This window comes from Oncorhynchus masou, chromosome 9 (genome assembly GCF_036934945.1).
Source record: "Oncorhynchus masou masou isolate Uvic2021 chromosome 9, UVic_Omas_1.1, whole genome shotgun sequence".
Classification (NCBI taxonomy): domain Eukaryota; kingdom Metazoa; phylum Chordata; class Actinopteri; order Salmoniformes; family Salmonidae; genus Oncorhynchus; species Oncorhynchus masou.
In genome coordinates, this window is record NC_088220.1 from 16,280,995 (window position 1) to 16,297,312 (window position 16,318).

The window sequence follows — 16,318 nt, forward strand, 5'->3', positions numbered from 1 at the left end:
TCTCTCACACCTCCCTGCCTCATACCTTCCACCTCTCTCTCTCACACACCTCCCTCATACCTCTCTCCCTCTCTCTCAAAACTCCCTCCCTCATAAATCTCTCCCTCTTTCTCTCACACCTCCTTCTCTCATAGCTTTTTACCTCTCTCTCTCCACACCTTCCTCACATATACCTCTCTCGCTCTCTCTCTCACTCACCTCCCTCCCTGATAACTCTCTCTCTCCCTCTCTCTCATACCCTCCCACCCTCATATCTCTCACTCTCTCTCACACCCTCCATCCCTCATACATCTCTCCCTCTCTCTCTCTTCACATCCTCCCTCCCTCCCTCTCTCTCTCGCTCTCACACACGCCAGCCCTACCTCATACGTCCCTCTCTCTCGCCTTATTCTTCTCTCCCTCTCTCTCTCTCACACCCTCCCTCCCTCAAACCTATCTCCCCTCTCTCTCTCAAACCTGTCATACCTCTCTCTATCTCTCTCCCTCATACCCCTCTCCCTCTCCCTCTCTCTCTCTCCCACATACCTATCTCCCTCTCTATCCTTCTCTCTCCCCCTCTCACTCTGTCTCTCTCTGTAATACCGTCCCTCCCTCATACCTCTCTCTCTCTTTGTCTCTCTCTCGCTCCCTTTTTCTCTTTCTCATTACCTCCCTCCCACAAAATCTCTCTCCCTCTCTCTCCCTCTCTCTCGTTCTCATTACCGCCCCCGCAAACCTCTCTCTCTCTCCCTCTCTCTCTTTCTCATTACCTCCCTACCTCAAACCTCTCTCTCTCTCTCTCTGTGTGTCTATCTCTCTCTCTCCTCTCTCTCTCTCTCTCATACACTCCTTCCCTCATACCTCTCTCTCCTCTCTCTCTCTCTCACACCCTCATACCTTTCTCTCTCCCCCTCTCTCTCTCTCTCTCTCTCTTTCTCTCTCTCCCTCATACATCTCTTCCTCTCCTCTCTCTCTCACACACACTCCCTCCCTCATTCACCCTCCTCTCTCATGCCTCTCTCTCTCTCTCTCTCTCTCTCTCTCTCTCTCATACCCTTGTCCCTCTCTCTCTCCCTCAAACGTCTGTCCTATACTCTCTTTCTCTCTCTCTCTCTCCCTCCCTCCCTCAAACCTATCTCTCTCTCTCTCCCTCTCTCCCTCCCTCAAACCTATCTCTCTCCCCTGTCCTTCTCATACACTCCCTTCCTCATATATCTCCCTCTCTCTCTCACACCCTCCTCCCTCATACCTCTCACTCTCTCTTTCTCTCTCTCTCCCCTCTGGTTCTGTCTTTCTCTCTCTCATTCCGTCCCTCCCTCTTTTTGTCTCTCCCTCTCTCCCTTTCTCATTACCTCCCTCCCTCAAACTTCTCTCTCCCCCTCTCTCTCTAACACTCCCTCCCTCACACCTCTCTCCCTTTCTCTTTATCTCTCTTTCTCCATCTCACTCAATCTCTGTCGCCCCCCCTCAAACTCTCTCTCTCTCTCTCTCTCTCTCTCTCTCTCTCTCTCTCCCTCTCATACACTCCTTCCCTCATACCCTCTCTCTCTCTCTCTCTCTCTCACACACACACACCTCCCTCATACCTCTCTCTCACTCTCTCTCTCACACTCTCTCTCTCTCTCTCTCTCTCGTTCTCATTACCGCTCCCCTCAAACCTCTCTCTCTCTCCCTCGCTCTCTTTCTCATTACCTCCCTCCCTCAAACCTCCCCTCTCCCTTGGCTGCAGGTTTTCATTTCTGTCAGAATCAGATGTTTCTCTCCCTCCCTCCCTCCCTCCCTCACTCCCTCCCTCCCTCCCTATCTCTCTCTCCTTCTCACTCTCCCTCCCTCCCTCCCCTCTCCCTCGGCTGCTGGGTTTAATTTCTGTCAGAATCAGATGTTTCTCTCTCTCTCCATCTCTCCCTCCCTCCCTCTATCTCCCTCCCTCCCTCCCTCTCTCTCTCTCCTTCTCCCTCTCTCTACCTCCCTCCCCTCTCCCTTGGCTGCAGGTTTTCATTTCTGTCAGAATCAGATGTTTCTCTCTCCCTGTCTCCCTCTCTCTCTCTCTCTCTCTCTCTCCCTCCCACCCTCCCCGCCTCTCTCACTCTCTTGTTCTCTGGCTCTCTCGCTCGCTCCCTCGCCCGCCCCTCCCTCCCTCCCTCCCTCACTCTCTCTGAAGCTATTCCAGCATGGATCAAAGTGGTAGTGCTCTAGTGATTCCTCGTCTCTAGTCTGAGTCGCGCTCTGACACACAGGCAGGCAGGGGAAACAAAGGCCCCGCTGTGGTAAGCCACAAATAACCTTCTCAAAGCATTACACCAACACACACACATAAATACACCAAAAAATGCACCCACAAAGATACATAAATACCCACACAAGCACTAACAACACAATGCCAGCCTGGAGAGGAGAGCAGTAAGAATGTCTCTTCACCTCCTGTTTTGCCTGTATTGTGAACACAGTAGTGCAGTACACAGACATGCCCAAATGATCTCCCAATCAAAGCAATGCTCATTGATATCATGTCAAATGAACCTGCTGATATATTCTACTCAGTGTTTTCCTTCCTTTTTTATTGTTCTTATACAGTTGAAGTGGGAAGTTTACATACATCTTAGCCAAATACATTTACACTCAGTTTTTCACAATTCCTGAAATTTCATCCTAGTAAGAATTCCCTGTGTTACGTCAGTTAGGAACACCAGTTTATTTTAAGAATGAGAAATGTCAGAATAATAGAAGAGAGAATTATTTATTTCAGCTTTTATTTATTTCATCACATTCCCAGTTGGTCAGAAGTTTACATACACTCCTTTAGTTTTGGTAGAATTGTCTTTAAATTGTTTAACTTGGGTCAAACATTTCGGGTAGCCTTCCACAAGCTTCCCGCAATAAGTTGGGTGAATTTTGCCGCGTTCCTCCTGACAGAGCTGGTGTAACTGAGTCAGGTTTATAGGCCTCCTTGCTCGCACACACTTTTTCAGTTCTGCACACAAATTTTCTGTAGGCTTGAGGTCAGGGCTTTGTGATGGCCACTCCAATACCTTGACTTTGTTATCAAATCAATGTTTATTTGTCACGTGCGCTGAATACAACAGTTGTAGACCTCACAGTGAAATGCTGAATACAACAGGTGTAGACCTCACAGTGAAATGCTGAATACAACAGGTGTAGACCTCACAGTGAAATGCTGAATAGAACAGGTGTAGTAGACCTTACAGTGAAATGTTTACTTTCAGGTTCTAACCAATAGTGCAAAAAGAGTATTAGTTGAACAATTTATTTTATCTAACTAGACAAGTCAGTTCAGAACATGTTCTTATTTTCAATGACAGCCTAGGAACAGTGGGTTAACTGCCTCTTCAGAATGACAGATTTGTACCTTGTCAGTTCGGGAAATTGAACTTGCAATCATTCAGTTGCTAGTCCAACACTCTAACCACTATGCTACCCTGCCGCCCCAACAATAGGTAAGTATAGAAATAAAAACAACAGTAAAAAGACAGTGAAAAACAATGGCGAGGCTATGAAGTAGCGAGGCTACATACAGACACCGGTTAGTCAGGCTGATTAAGCCATTTTGCCACAACTTTGGAAGTAAGCTTGGGGTCATTGTCCATTTGGAAGACCAATTTGCAACCAAGTTTTAACTTCCTGACTGATGTCTTGAGATGTTGCTTCAACATATCCACATAATTTTCCTCCCTCATGATGCCATCTATTTTGTGAAGTGCACCAGTCCCTCTTGCAGCAAAGTATCCCCACAACATGATGCTGCCACACCCGTGCTTCACGGTTGGGATGGTGTTCTTCAGCTTGCAAGCCTCCCCCTTTTCCTCCAAACATAACGATGGTCATTATGGCCAAACAGTTTTATTTATTTTTCGTCAGACCAGAGGACATTTCTCCAAAAAGTAAGATCTTTGTCCCCATGTGCAGTTGCAAACCGTAGTCTGGCTTTTTTTATGGCAGTTTTGGAGCAATGGTTTCTTCCTTGCTGAGCGGCCTTTCAGGTTATGTCGATATAGGACTCGTTTCCTCCAGCATCTTCAGAAGGTCCTTTGCTGTTGTTTTGGGATTGATTTGCACTTTTTGCACCAAAGTACATTCATCTCTAGGAGGCAGACCGCGTTTCCTTTCTGAGCGGTATGACGGCTGTGTGGTCCGATGGTGTTTATACTTGCATACTATTGTTTGTACAGGTGAACGTGGTACCTTCAGCCAACAATTGTTTTCTGAGGTCTTGGCTGATTTCTTTTGATTTTCTCATGATGTCAAGCAAAGAGGCACTGAGTTTGAAGGTAGGCTTTGAAATAGATCCTCAGGTACTCCTCCAATTGACTTAAATTATTTCAATTAGCTTATCAGAAGTTTCTAAAGCCATGACATAATTTTCTGGAATTTTCCAAACTGTTTAGGCACAGTCAACTTAGTGTATGTAAACTTCTGACCCACTGGAATTGTGATACAGTGAATTATAAGTGAAATAAGTCAACTATTGTTGGAAAAATTCCTTGTGTCATGCACAAAGGAGATGTCCTAACCGTCTTGCCAAAACTATAGTTTGTTAGCAAGAAATTTGAGGAGTGGTTGAAAAATGAGTTTTAATGACTCCAACCTAAGTGTATGTAAGCTTCCAATGTCAACTGTATATGTTGGTACCTCATTTTCATGGTATCCAATTGGTTTACAATCTTGTCCCACTGCTGCAACTGCCGTACGGACTCAGAAGAGGCGAATGTTGAGAGCCCCTGAAACATAATCCAACCAGGCCGCACTGCTTCTTGACACAATGCCCACTTAACCCATAAGCCAACCTCACCAATGTGTCGGAGGAAACACCATACACCTAGCGATCGTGTCAGGAAGGACATCCCTGCCGGCCAAACCCTCCCCTAACCCAGACAACACTGGGCCAATTGTGTGCCGCCCCATGGTCTCCCGGTCGCAGTCGGCTGCGACAGAGCCTGGACTCAAACCCAGAATCTATAGTGGCACAGCTAGCACTGCCTTAGACCACTGCACCATCTCGAGGGGCCTAGCGTTTTCCTTTCTAAAGACAGGCAGTTATTTTAACATTATCCCAAATTGCACCTTATGGGTAAAAACTAGATAGAGAATAGGGTGCTATTTTGGACAAAACCAATCGTTCCTATCCGGCCTGATCTAACATTCATAGTGTGGGGCCTGATGAGTTCTGCTTCAGTAAGGGCTACATGAATACTTCACTTTCTCACAGCTTGATTCCAGACTTGGTCCTCAACAGGGGCAGTAACCCATGGATACAGGTTCTGCCAAATTGGCACCCTATTTCCAATGTAGTGCACTACTTTTGACACAGACCCCTATAGCGCCCTACATATTTAATTGGGAGCCATTTAAGACGGAACCGCACTAATCTCCCCTCGTCAGAGACAGTAGTAAAGTATGTCCTAAACTCAATGCACAATAAACAATTAAACAACTGGAAAATGACTGAGCTTGGTTGATTTTCTGTGGTATGAAAAAGTCTGACAAATGAATAGATTTTCAGGCAAATATACATTTCGATCCAACTAGTCTTAAACACTTCGGTCCTTTCTCTAATCTGCTGCTGGTCTTTAACTGGGGCCTGGGGGATTGTGGTGATGCTGCTGGTCTTTAACTGGGGCCTGGGGGACTGTGGTGATGCTGCTGGTCTTTAACTGGGGCCTGGGGGACTGTGGTGATGCTGCTGGTCTTTAACTGGGGCCTGGGGGACTGTGGTGATGCTGCTGGTCTTTAACTGGGGCCTGGGGGACTGTGGTGATGCTGCTGGTCTTTAACTGGGGCCTGGGGGACTGGGGTGATGCTGCTGGTCTTTAACTGGGGCCTGGGGGACTGTGGTGATGCTGCTGGTCTTTAACTGCTGGGTCTTTAACTGGGGCCTGGGGGACTGTGGTGATGCTGCTGGTCTTTAACTGGGGTCTGGGGTGATGCTGCTGGTCTTTAACTGGGGCCTGAGGGACTGGTGATGCTGGGTCTTTAACAGCTGGTCTTTAACTGGGGTGACTGTGGTGAGGCTGCTGGTCTTTAACTGGGGCCTGGGGGACTGTGGTGATGCTGCTGGTCTTTAACTGGGGCCTGGGGGACTGGGGTGATGCTGCTGGTCTTTAACTGGGGCCTGGGGGACTGTGGTGATGCTGCTGGTCTTTAACTGCTGGTCTTTAACTGGGGCCTGGGGGACTGTGGTGATGTTGCTGGTCTTTAACTGGGGACTGGGGTGATGCTTCTGGTCTTTAACTGCTGGTCTTTAACTGGGGCCTGGGGGACTGTGGTGATGCTGCTGGTCTTTAACTGGGGCCTGGGGGACTGGGGTGATGCTGCTGGTCTTTAACTGGGGCCTGGGGGACTGGGGTGATGCTGCTGGTCTTTAACTGGGGCCTGGGGGACTGGGGTGATGCTGCTGGTCTTTAACTGGGGCCTGGGGTTGCCCAGTCCAATTCTGGGCCTTGGAAGCAGTGTGAAAACTGAGCTGCTCATTATCACCCATTAGGGCTCTGTGTCTATCTGTTGCAGTGCTGCCACGGTTCGTATAATGAGTGCAGGCAGACAGACGACAGGCGATCCAAGGAATCTGCATGATTCTGCTACATTAGACAACCCCCTCAGACAGAGAGACTTGCTTGCTTTGGCAATGTTAACATATGTTTCCCATGCCAATAAAGCCCTTGAATTGAATTGAATTGAGAGAGAGAGAGAGAGAGAGAGAGAGAGAGAGAGAGAGAGAGAGAGAGAGAGAGAGAGAGAGCGAGAGAGAGAGGGTGGCTAACACACACACACACACACACACACACACAGCACCGGAACAGAAATATACTTTTAGTGTGGTGCCTGACTTTTGGAAATGTGTGGACTCCTCAGAGGAGAAAGGGGAGGAGCATCCTCCTCAGTGAAATAAAAATTGTGAAGCTTTTAAAAGTTATCCTTTTTTAGCTAAAACTATACTAAATATATTTTATGTCACCAAAAAATTGATTAAAAAACACTGTTTGCAATGAAGGTCTACAGTAACTTCAACAGCACTGTCTGGGGTAGCACCATGGTGTGCCTGGAGGACAGCTAGCTTCCGTCCTCCTCTGGCTACATTGACTTCAATACAAAACCTAGGAGGCTCATAGGCCTCACACCGTTCCATAGACATACATGTCAATTATAAACACTTCCGGAGGACATCCTCCAACCAATCAAAGCTTTTGCAGTATAAACTGACATGTTGTCCATACAATCATAGAATTAGGATCAGAGAATGAACTTAGTGAGTTGTATTGGGATTATGTCACAGAGCATTATGGGGGTTCTATGCATTGTGAAGCTTGGTGACATTGTTGGATAGAGAGTAAGAGTGACATGTGATAGTTTAGCTTTTTTTTATTTTTCAATTCAAATTAGTTTTGTCAAATTACAGAAGATGGAGTAGGTATATTATAAATAGTTTTCTTGGTTTTAGAACTTTATTTTTGTGTCCAGTTAGTGAAATGTATTTACATTTTCCTTGCTAACTTCAGTAGCTCTCTAGCTACCAGCGCCAGAGTGCAGTTTTCTCCCCCAGAATGGTATAATGGCCAACCCTGCCTGAAAATGTTGTGGACTTTGTGTTGAAGAACTCCTTTCTTTCTCTGGGGTACACAGAAAAGGTGTGAATTAAAAGCGAGGGTCGATCTCTGCCTGAGATCAGCTTCATGAAGAAGGATGAAAAGGTGAGAGCGTTCAATACCACCTGGAATCAAAAGTAGAGCTGGTTAACAGGGAGCCTTTCATCAAGCTGCCTGTTTTGCTGGTCTTGTCTGCTGTTTGGAAAGTCTGAGGCTTGGTGGAAAGGTGGGTACAGCGACCTGAAGAACATCGATCGTTCAGCCAAACGGCAAAACAAAAGCAGGGAATATAAATGCCCACATCCGACTCAAGTTTCTGGGAAAAAGCTGCATCGATCATGACAACGGTCTGTGTATTCAACCTGTGCAACACAACTACAAAGTAAGAAGAAACTGGGATGGTCTCAAGCTGCTTATTAACACCACTGCATTTTGGGGCGTGCAATCATTTCTTGTCTATGTGTCTGGGTAGAGGAAATCCCCCTCCTCATCTAGTCTAAATATAATTTATATGAATAAACATAACATAGCGACAGTTTGACAGGGTTTTCATCCCCCAAGGACCAGGAGTTTTTTTAAACCATGTGACCTGATTAGGAAAAACTGCTCCCATCATAGCCCATATAAACTTTTTACAACTGATTAATCACTGCCACACCTTATAGGGTCCAGAGTTTTCCTGGTTAGGTTAACATATAAGGAAAAACTCCAGGGCCCATGGGGTAAATATGGTGCCACCAGTCTGAACAACTCTGGGACCTATGTTGCCACCAGTCTGACAGCTCTGGGACCTATGGTGCCACCAGTCTGACTGCTCTGGGACCTATGGTGCCACCAGTCTGACTGCTCTGGGACCTATGTTGCCACCAGTCTGACTGCTCTGGGACCTATGGTGCCACCAGTCTGACAACTCTGGGACCTATGGTGCCACCAGTCTGACAGCTCTGGGACCTATGGTGCCACCAGTCTGACAGCTCTGGGACCTATGGTGCCACCAGTCTGACTGCTCTGGGACCTATGGTGCCACCAGACTGACAGCTCTGGGACCTATGGTGCCACCAGTCTGCTTGCAGTTGTCAGTTATCATCAGGTATGTGGATGATCAGGGTTTTATTCAGGAACGTTTCTTGAGCTACTTTGATGTGTCAAGTGGGTGAGATGTGCAGTCTGTGTTTAACTTTATGAATTTTGAGATGTCTGAGTTTAACTTCATAGAGCAACTCGCTGCCCAAACCTACGATGGTGTATCTGCTATTTGTATTTAAAGTCCCCTCCTGTTCCCTGATTAAGAGGTGATGACTACTCCACTCCACTACCTTTGTCAACTGTCTCCTGACATGAACTGAAGCCATGTCTCACGTGCCCACTCATCCACTGGCACATTGAATGTTTCCTCACCAAGCACTGTGAGTCCCACTATCAATTTTCTCTCATGACTGTATTTAGAGTCAATCACATACAGCAACAGAATCATAGTATTACACATCAATGATTTTACTCCTTGCTTGGACTAACTCTTTCTTAGATCTGTTGTCAAACTGTGTAGTGTGTTTTGTTATTGTTTTTGGTCTTCCCAGTCAAATCCTGTCCTGAAGTCAAGCCTCTGAACAGCTCAACTCATGCCTCGTACCCTCATTCAATCGCTGCTGTGGTCCCTTCCCAACACTGTGTAAGTAGCCCTCTCATTCCCGTTCCCAATAATATTGTACTATAAATGTCTTTATTAAATGCTTTAGGTTAAAATAATTAGTCATTGACGATTTTTGAAAGCATTCTGCGCCATCCTCATCCTCCGGAATTATTCAAGTCACCAGCCTCCACTGATGTGGAACAATGCCAGCCTCATCACACAGTGATGCCAAGCGGTCCTGGCACTGTGCTTGGGCTTTGTTGATCTGTTCTGTGTTTTCAGTCACACAGTGTTAATACTGATATATCAATTACCTCCCAATAGACGCTCTGTCAGCCAGGAATTCAATGTTTCTCTCTCTCTCTCTCTCTCTCTCTCTCTCTGCAGTCCCAGAAAGTGGTAGTAGTGCTAGCAGAGATTGTTCCCTGCGGCTATTCTGATCCATCCAGGCCAATTAGTCGATGTTGATGTGCCTCTCATGCGTTGGGTTATTTTTGCGATGCTGGGAAACAAATGAAGAAATTAACTCAAGCCAAACCCTCTTTAGTACTTATTCAACTCCCTGGCACCCTTAACCCTCTTTAGTACTTATTCAACTCCCTGGCACCCTTAACCCTCTTTCGTACTTATTCAACTTCCTAGCACCCGAAACCCTCTTTAGTACTTATTCAACTCCCTGGCACCCCAAACCCTCTTTAGTACTTATTCAAATCCCTGGCGCCCCAAACCCTCTTTAGTACTTATTCAACTCCCTGGCACCCTAAACCCTCTTTAGTACTTATTCATCCCCCTGAGTACATCCCAAATGGCACACTATTCCCTTTGTAACACATTGCCTGTTAACAAGGAGAGAGAGGCTAGATAAGCCTAAACCATGTCTAATCCTCGGTGTGTGTGTGTGTGTGTGTGTGTGTGTGTGTGTGTGTGTGTGTGTGTGTGTGTGTGTGTGTGTGTGTGTGTGTGTGTGTGTGTGTGTGTGTGTGTGTGTGTGTGTGTGTGTGTGTGTGTGAGAGTGAGAGTGAGAGTGAGAATGAGTGATGAGTGAGTGAGTGAGTGAGTGAGTGAGTGAGTGAGTGAGTGAGTGAGTGAGTGAGTGAGTGAGTGAGAGAGATAAGGGCCCTGGTCAAAGGTAGTGCACAAAGGGAATAGAGTGCCATTTGGGACACGCACCTGCATTTTTTTCTTCCCTGCTTTCTGTTCCTGTTCTGTTTAATTTTCATCATGTGTGACGCAGCCCAATGTGTTTTAAATGATCTTATAAATGTAATCGATCGATCAATAGTTACCATCTCGTACTTCTGATTGGGAGACCTTCCCAGGCAGTTGCCTGCATAGCTCACAAACTACAATCAGGGCGCCCACTCCGACAATGTTAATTGACCCACAGTCCCACACGGTGACATGATATCATTGATGTGACGTGCAAATGAGCGATAGAAAACAGATCGTGCAAATGTCACTATTCCGGATTTTTTGGTGTGGGCTCCACGTGCCCCCGGCAAGATGCCGCCCTGGGCGGCTGCCCATGTCACCTATACTTAAATCCACCACTGCTGGTAGTTGTGTATGGTAGAATAGGGCAGCTGCTGTCTATGGGGGAAGAAGCTAGCTGGCTGAGCCATCTTTAAGCACTATAAATGACCTGAGGAAAGCAGCAATAATATGAGAGTACATTGGGGAAATAAAGCAGCCAGACAGAGGCTTCATTACCACGGCTCACACACACACACACACACACACACACACACACACAGACAAGCGGAAAAGCGAGGGAGTGTGCAGTAGGAATATTTTCTCTTCACACTAGCGTGATGACAATGTCAAGCCTGTGAGGCAGAGGTCCTGTCGTGACTGACTAGAGAGAGGGGCTCAGGTACAGAGCCTTCAGAATATATTCACACGTTGTTGTGTTACAGACGGAATTTACATACAATAGCCTGAAATGTTTACAAATTCATTAAAAATGAAAAGCTTGAATGTCTTGAGTCAATAAGTATTCAACCCCTTTGTTATGACAAGCCTAAATAAGTTCAGGGGTAAACATATGCTTAACAAGTCACATAATAAGTTGCAATAATAGTGTTGAACAAGATTTTTGAATAACATCTCTGCACCAACACATACAATTATCCGTAAAGTCCCTCAGTCGAACAGTTAGTTTCAAACACAGATTAAAGCACAAAGACCAGGGAGGCTTTCCAATGCCCCACAAAGACCAGGGAGGCTTTCCAATGCCCCACAAAGACCAGGGAGGCTTTCCAATGCCCCACAAAGACCAGGGAGGCTTTCCAATGCCCCACAAAGACCAGGGAGGTTTTCCAATGCCCCACAAAGACCAGGGAGGTTTTCCAATGCCCCACAAAGACCAGGGAGGCTTTCCAATGCCCCACAAAGACCAGGGAGGCTTTCCAATGCCCCACAAAGACCAGGGAGGCTTTCCAATGCCCCACAAAGACCAGGGAGGCTTTCCAATGCCCCACAAAGACCAGGGAGGTTTTCCAATGCCCCACAAAGACCAGGGAGGGTTTCCAATGTCCCACAAAGACCAGGGAGGCTTTCCAATGCCCCACAAAGACCAGGGAGGCTTTCCAATGCCCCACAAAGACCAGGGAGGCTTTCCAGTGCCCCACAAAGACCAGGGAGGCTTTCCAATGCCCCACAAAGACCAGGGAGGCTTTCCAATGCCCCACAAAGACCAGGGAGGTTTTCCAATGCCCCACAAAGACCAGGGAGGGTTTCCAATGCCCCACAAAGACCAGGGAGGGTTTCCAATGTCCCACAAAGACCAGGGAGGCTTTCCAATGCCCCACAAAGACCAGGGAGGTTTTCCAATGCCCCACAAAGACCAGGGAGGTTTTCCAATGCCCCACAAAGACCAGGGAGGGTTTCCAATGTCCCACAAAGACCAGGGAGGATTTCCAATGTCCCACAAAGACCAGGGAGGTTTTCCAATGTCCCACAAAGACCAGGGAGGTTTTCCAATGCCCCACAAAGACCAGGGAGGTTTTCCAATGTCCCACAAAGACCAGGGAGGTTTTCCAATGTCCCACAAAGACCAGGGAGGGTTTCCAATGCCCCACAAAGACCAGGGAGGGTTTCCAATGCCCCACAAAGACCAGGGAGGTTTTCCAATGTCCCACAAAGACCAGGGAGGGTTTCCAATGCCCACAAAGACCAGGGAGGTTTTCCAATGCCCCACAAAGAAGGGCAACTATTGGTACATGGTCACACTTAGAGAGAGAGAGAGAGAGAGAGAGAGAGGTACTGTATATAACCAACCCATATGTGTATTTGTCCGTGATGTTGCTCCACTTCCGTTTATCAATTGGAAAATATCAACATCTGCTCCTCTACCAATGAGAGTGTGTGTTATTACGTTTGTTAGCTAACACCTGAGTCAAACCCAGTCTACACCCCGCACATCTCTCTCCCTCCCAAACCCAGTCTACTCCCCCGCACATCTCTCTCCCTCCCAAACCCAGTCTTCACCCCCCCACATCTCTCTCCCTCCCAAACCCAGTCTACACCCCGCACATCTCTCTCCCTCCCAAACCCAGTCTACACCCCGCACATCTCTCGCCCTCCCAAACCCAGTCTACACCCCGCACATCTCTCTCCCTCCCAAACCCAGTCTTCATCTCTCTCCCTCCCCCACATCTCTCTCCCTCCCAAACCCAGTCTTCACCCCCCACATCTCTCTCCCTCCCAAACCCAGTCTACACCCCCACATCTCTCTCCCTCCCAAACCCAGTCTACACCCTGCACATCTCTCTCCCTCCCAAACCCAGTCTACACCCCCCACATCTCTCTCCCTCCCAAACCCAGTCTACTCCCCCCCACATCTCTCTCCCTCCCAAACCCAGTCTACACCCCCCACATCTCTCTCCCTCCCAAACCCAGTCTACACCCCCCACATCTCTCTCCCTCCCAAACCCAGTCTACACCCTGCACATCTCTCTCCCTCCCAAACCCAGTCTACACCCCCCACATCTCTCTCCCTCCCAAACCCAGTCTACACCCTGCACATCTCTCTCCCTCCCAAACCCAGTCTACACCCCCCACATCTCTCTCCCTCCCAAACCCAGTCTACTCCCCCCCACATCTCTCTCCCTCCCAAACCCAGTCTACACCCCCCCACATCTCTCTCCCACCCAAACCCAGTCTACATCTCTCTCCCCCCAAACCCATCTCTCTCCCTCCCAAACCCAGTCTACACCCCCCACATCTCTCTCCCTGCCAAACCCAGTCTACACCCCCCACATCTCTCTCCCTGCCAAACCCAGTCTACACCCACCCACATCTCTCTCCCTCCCAAACCCAGTCTACACCCCACACATCTCTCTCCCTCCCAAACCCAGTCTACACCCCCCACATCTCTCTCCCTCCCAAACCCAGTCTACACCCACCCACATCTCTCTCCCTCCCAAACCCAGTCTACACCCCGCACATCTCTCTCCCTCCCAAACCCAGTCTACTCCCCCGCACATCTCTCTCCCTCCCAAACCCAGTCTACACCCCGCACATCTCTCTCCCTCCCAAACCCAGTCTACACCCCCACATCTCTCTCCCTCCCAAACCCAGTCTACACCCTGCACATCTCTCTCCCTCCCAAACCCAGTCTACACCCCCCACATCTCTCTCCCTCCCAAACCCAGTCTACACCCCGCACATCTCTCTCCCTGCCAAACCCAGTCTACACCCCCCACATCTCTCTCCCTGCCAAACCCAGTCTACACCCACCCACATCTCTCTCCCTCCCAAACCCAGTCCACACCCCACACATCTCTCTCCCTCCCAAACCCAGTCTACACCCCCCCACATCTCTCTCCCTCCCAAACCCAGTCTACACCCCACACATCTCTCTCCCTCCCAAACCCAGTCTACACCCCGCACATCTCTCTCCCTCCCAAACCCAGTCTACTCCCCCGCACATCTCTCTCCCTCCCAAACCCAGTCTACACCCCGCACATCTCTCTCCCTCCCAAACCCAGTCTACACCCCCCCACATCTCTCTCCCTCCCAAACCCAGTCTACACCCCGCACATCTCTCTCCCTCCCAAACCCAGTCTACACCCAATACACACACATCTCTCTCCCTCCCAAACACAGTATGTCTTGTTAGAGTGGTATGTGACGACTTCAGTCGGCCGACTTCAGACGTGGGGAGGGCTGAAGGGGGGGTTCGCCCAGGGTGCCACTGGCTCAAAATGTTCGGATGCTACAGACAGAAGTTGGCAGATCTACACCCCAGGGCCCTCTAACTGTACTTCAACACCACCAGGGCCCTTGATCTGTACTTCAACACCGCCAGGGCCCTTTATCTGTACTTCAACACCGCCAGGGCCCTTGATCTGTACTTCAACACCGCCAGGGCCCTTTATCTGTACTTCAACACCGCCAGGGCCCTCTATCTGTACTTCAACACCGCCAGGGCCCTTTATCTGTACTTCAACATCGCCAGGGCCCTTGATCTGTACTTCAACACCACCAGGGCCCTTTATCTGTACTTCAAACCTCCCACGGCCCTCTATCTGTACTTCAACACCACCACGGACCTCTATCTGTACTTCAACCCTCCCACGGCCCTCTATCTATACTTCAACTCCCCCACGGCCCTCTATCTGCACTTCAACACCGCCAGGGCCCTCTATCTGTACTTCAACACCGCCAGGGCCCTCTATCTGTACTTCAACACCCCCAGGGCCCTCTATCTGTACTTCAACACCGCCAGGGCCCTCTATCTGTACTTCAACACCACCAGGGCCCTCTATCTGTACTTCAACACCCCCAGGGCCCTCTATCTGTACTTCAACACCCCCATGGCCCTCTATCTGTACTTCAACACCCACAGGGCCCTCTATCTGTACTTCACCACCACAGCCCTCTATCTGTACTTCAACACCACCAGGGCCCTCTATTTGTACTTCAACACCACCATGGCCCTCTATCTGTACTTCAACACCACCAGGGCCCTCTATCTGTACTTCAACACCACCAGGGCCCTCTATCTGTACTTCAACACCACCACGGCCCTCTATCTGTACTTCAACACCACCACGGCCCTCTATCTGTACTTCAACACCACCAGGGCCCTCTATCTGTACTTCAACACTACCAGGGCCCTCTATCTGTATTTCAACACCACCACAGCCCTCTATCTGTATTTCAACACCACCAGGATGAAAAAGAGAGAAGATGGGGAGAGTGTGGAGGTGGTGTCCCTGTAGGGGCGAGCTGTTGCCAGGCCGAGAGAAAAGAATAGAAGAGGAGAGAGGAGGAGAGGAGAGGAGAGATCCCATGGGTCTTTTAGAACATAGGGGGAAATAAATTATTATTGATCATTGTTATTGTTGATTACATTAATTACATAGATTATTGATAGTTGTTATCAAGCCCCATAAAAACCTGGAAACGTGTAAAGTGTTTCACATGAGTTACTTTGCTCTCACAATTTGAATGCGAGGTTTTGTCTTTAGATTTCTGTGAGATACATCCGAACCATATCAGCTGTATGATTGCTTCATATCCAAGTAAGAGTGTGCTGATGAAGTTCAGTTGAATACTCCAGTTTCCTCAGTCTATTTGTGTGCATGTCAGACAGTACTCATTAACTAGAAGCTCTGACCCTCCAGATTCTTTTTCTCATTAGTTGTGGGGCATTCCCTGCTAACATTTCAACTACGATTAGCCTTAATATGTATTCTGCTTCCATACTGAAGTCTGCTGTTTCAGAGCGTAGAGAAGGGCCTGTACTCTCTTTGTCTCTGTGCCAGTCACACACACACACACACCGTGTCCCAGCAATATCTCTTCAATAGAAACAAATGAAGACCATCACCAGACACACTAATAAACACACACACACCCACACACAAACACAAACACTGACCCTATTAATCCAGCAACCCATTGTCAGGGTAACAAGAAACAGACCGTTCCGCAGCAGAGCCTCTCACCATGGCAACTGGATAATAACATAACTCAGGAAACATTCTGAATGTGTGTGTGTGTGTGTGTGTGTGTGTGTGTGTGTGTGTGTGTGTGTGTGTGTGTGTGTGTGTGTGTGTGTGTGTGTGTGTGTGTGTGTGTGTGTGTGTGTGTGTGTGTGTGT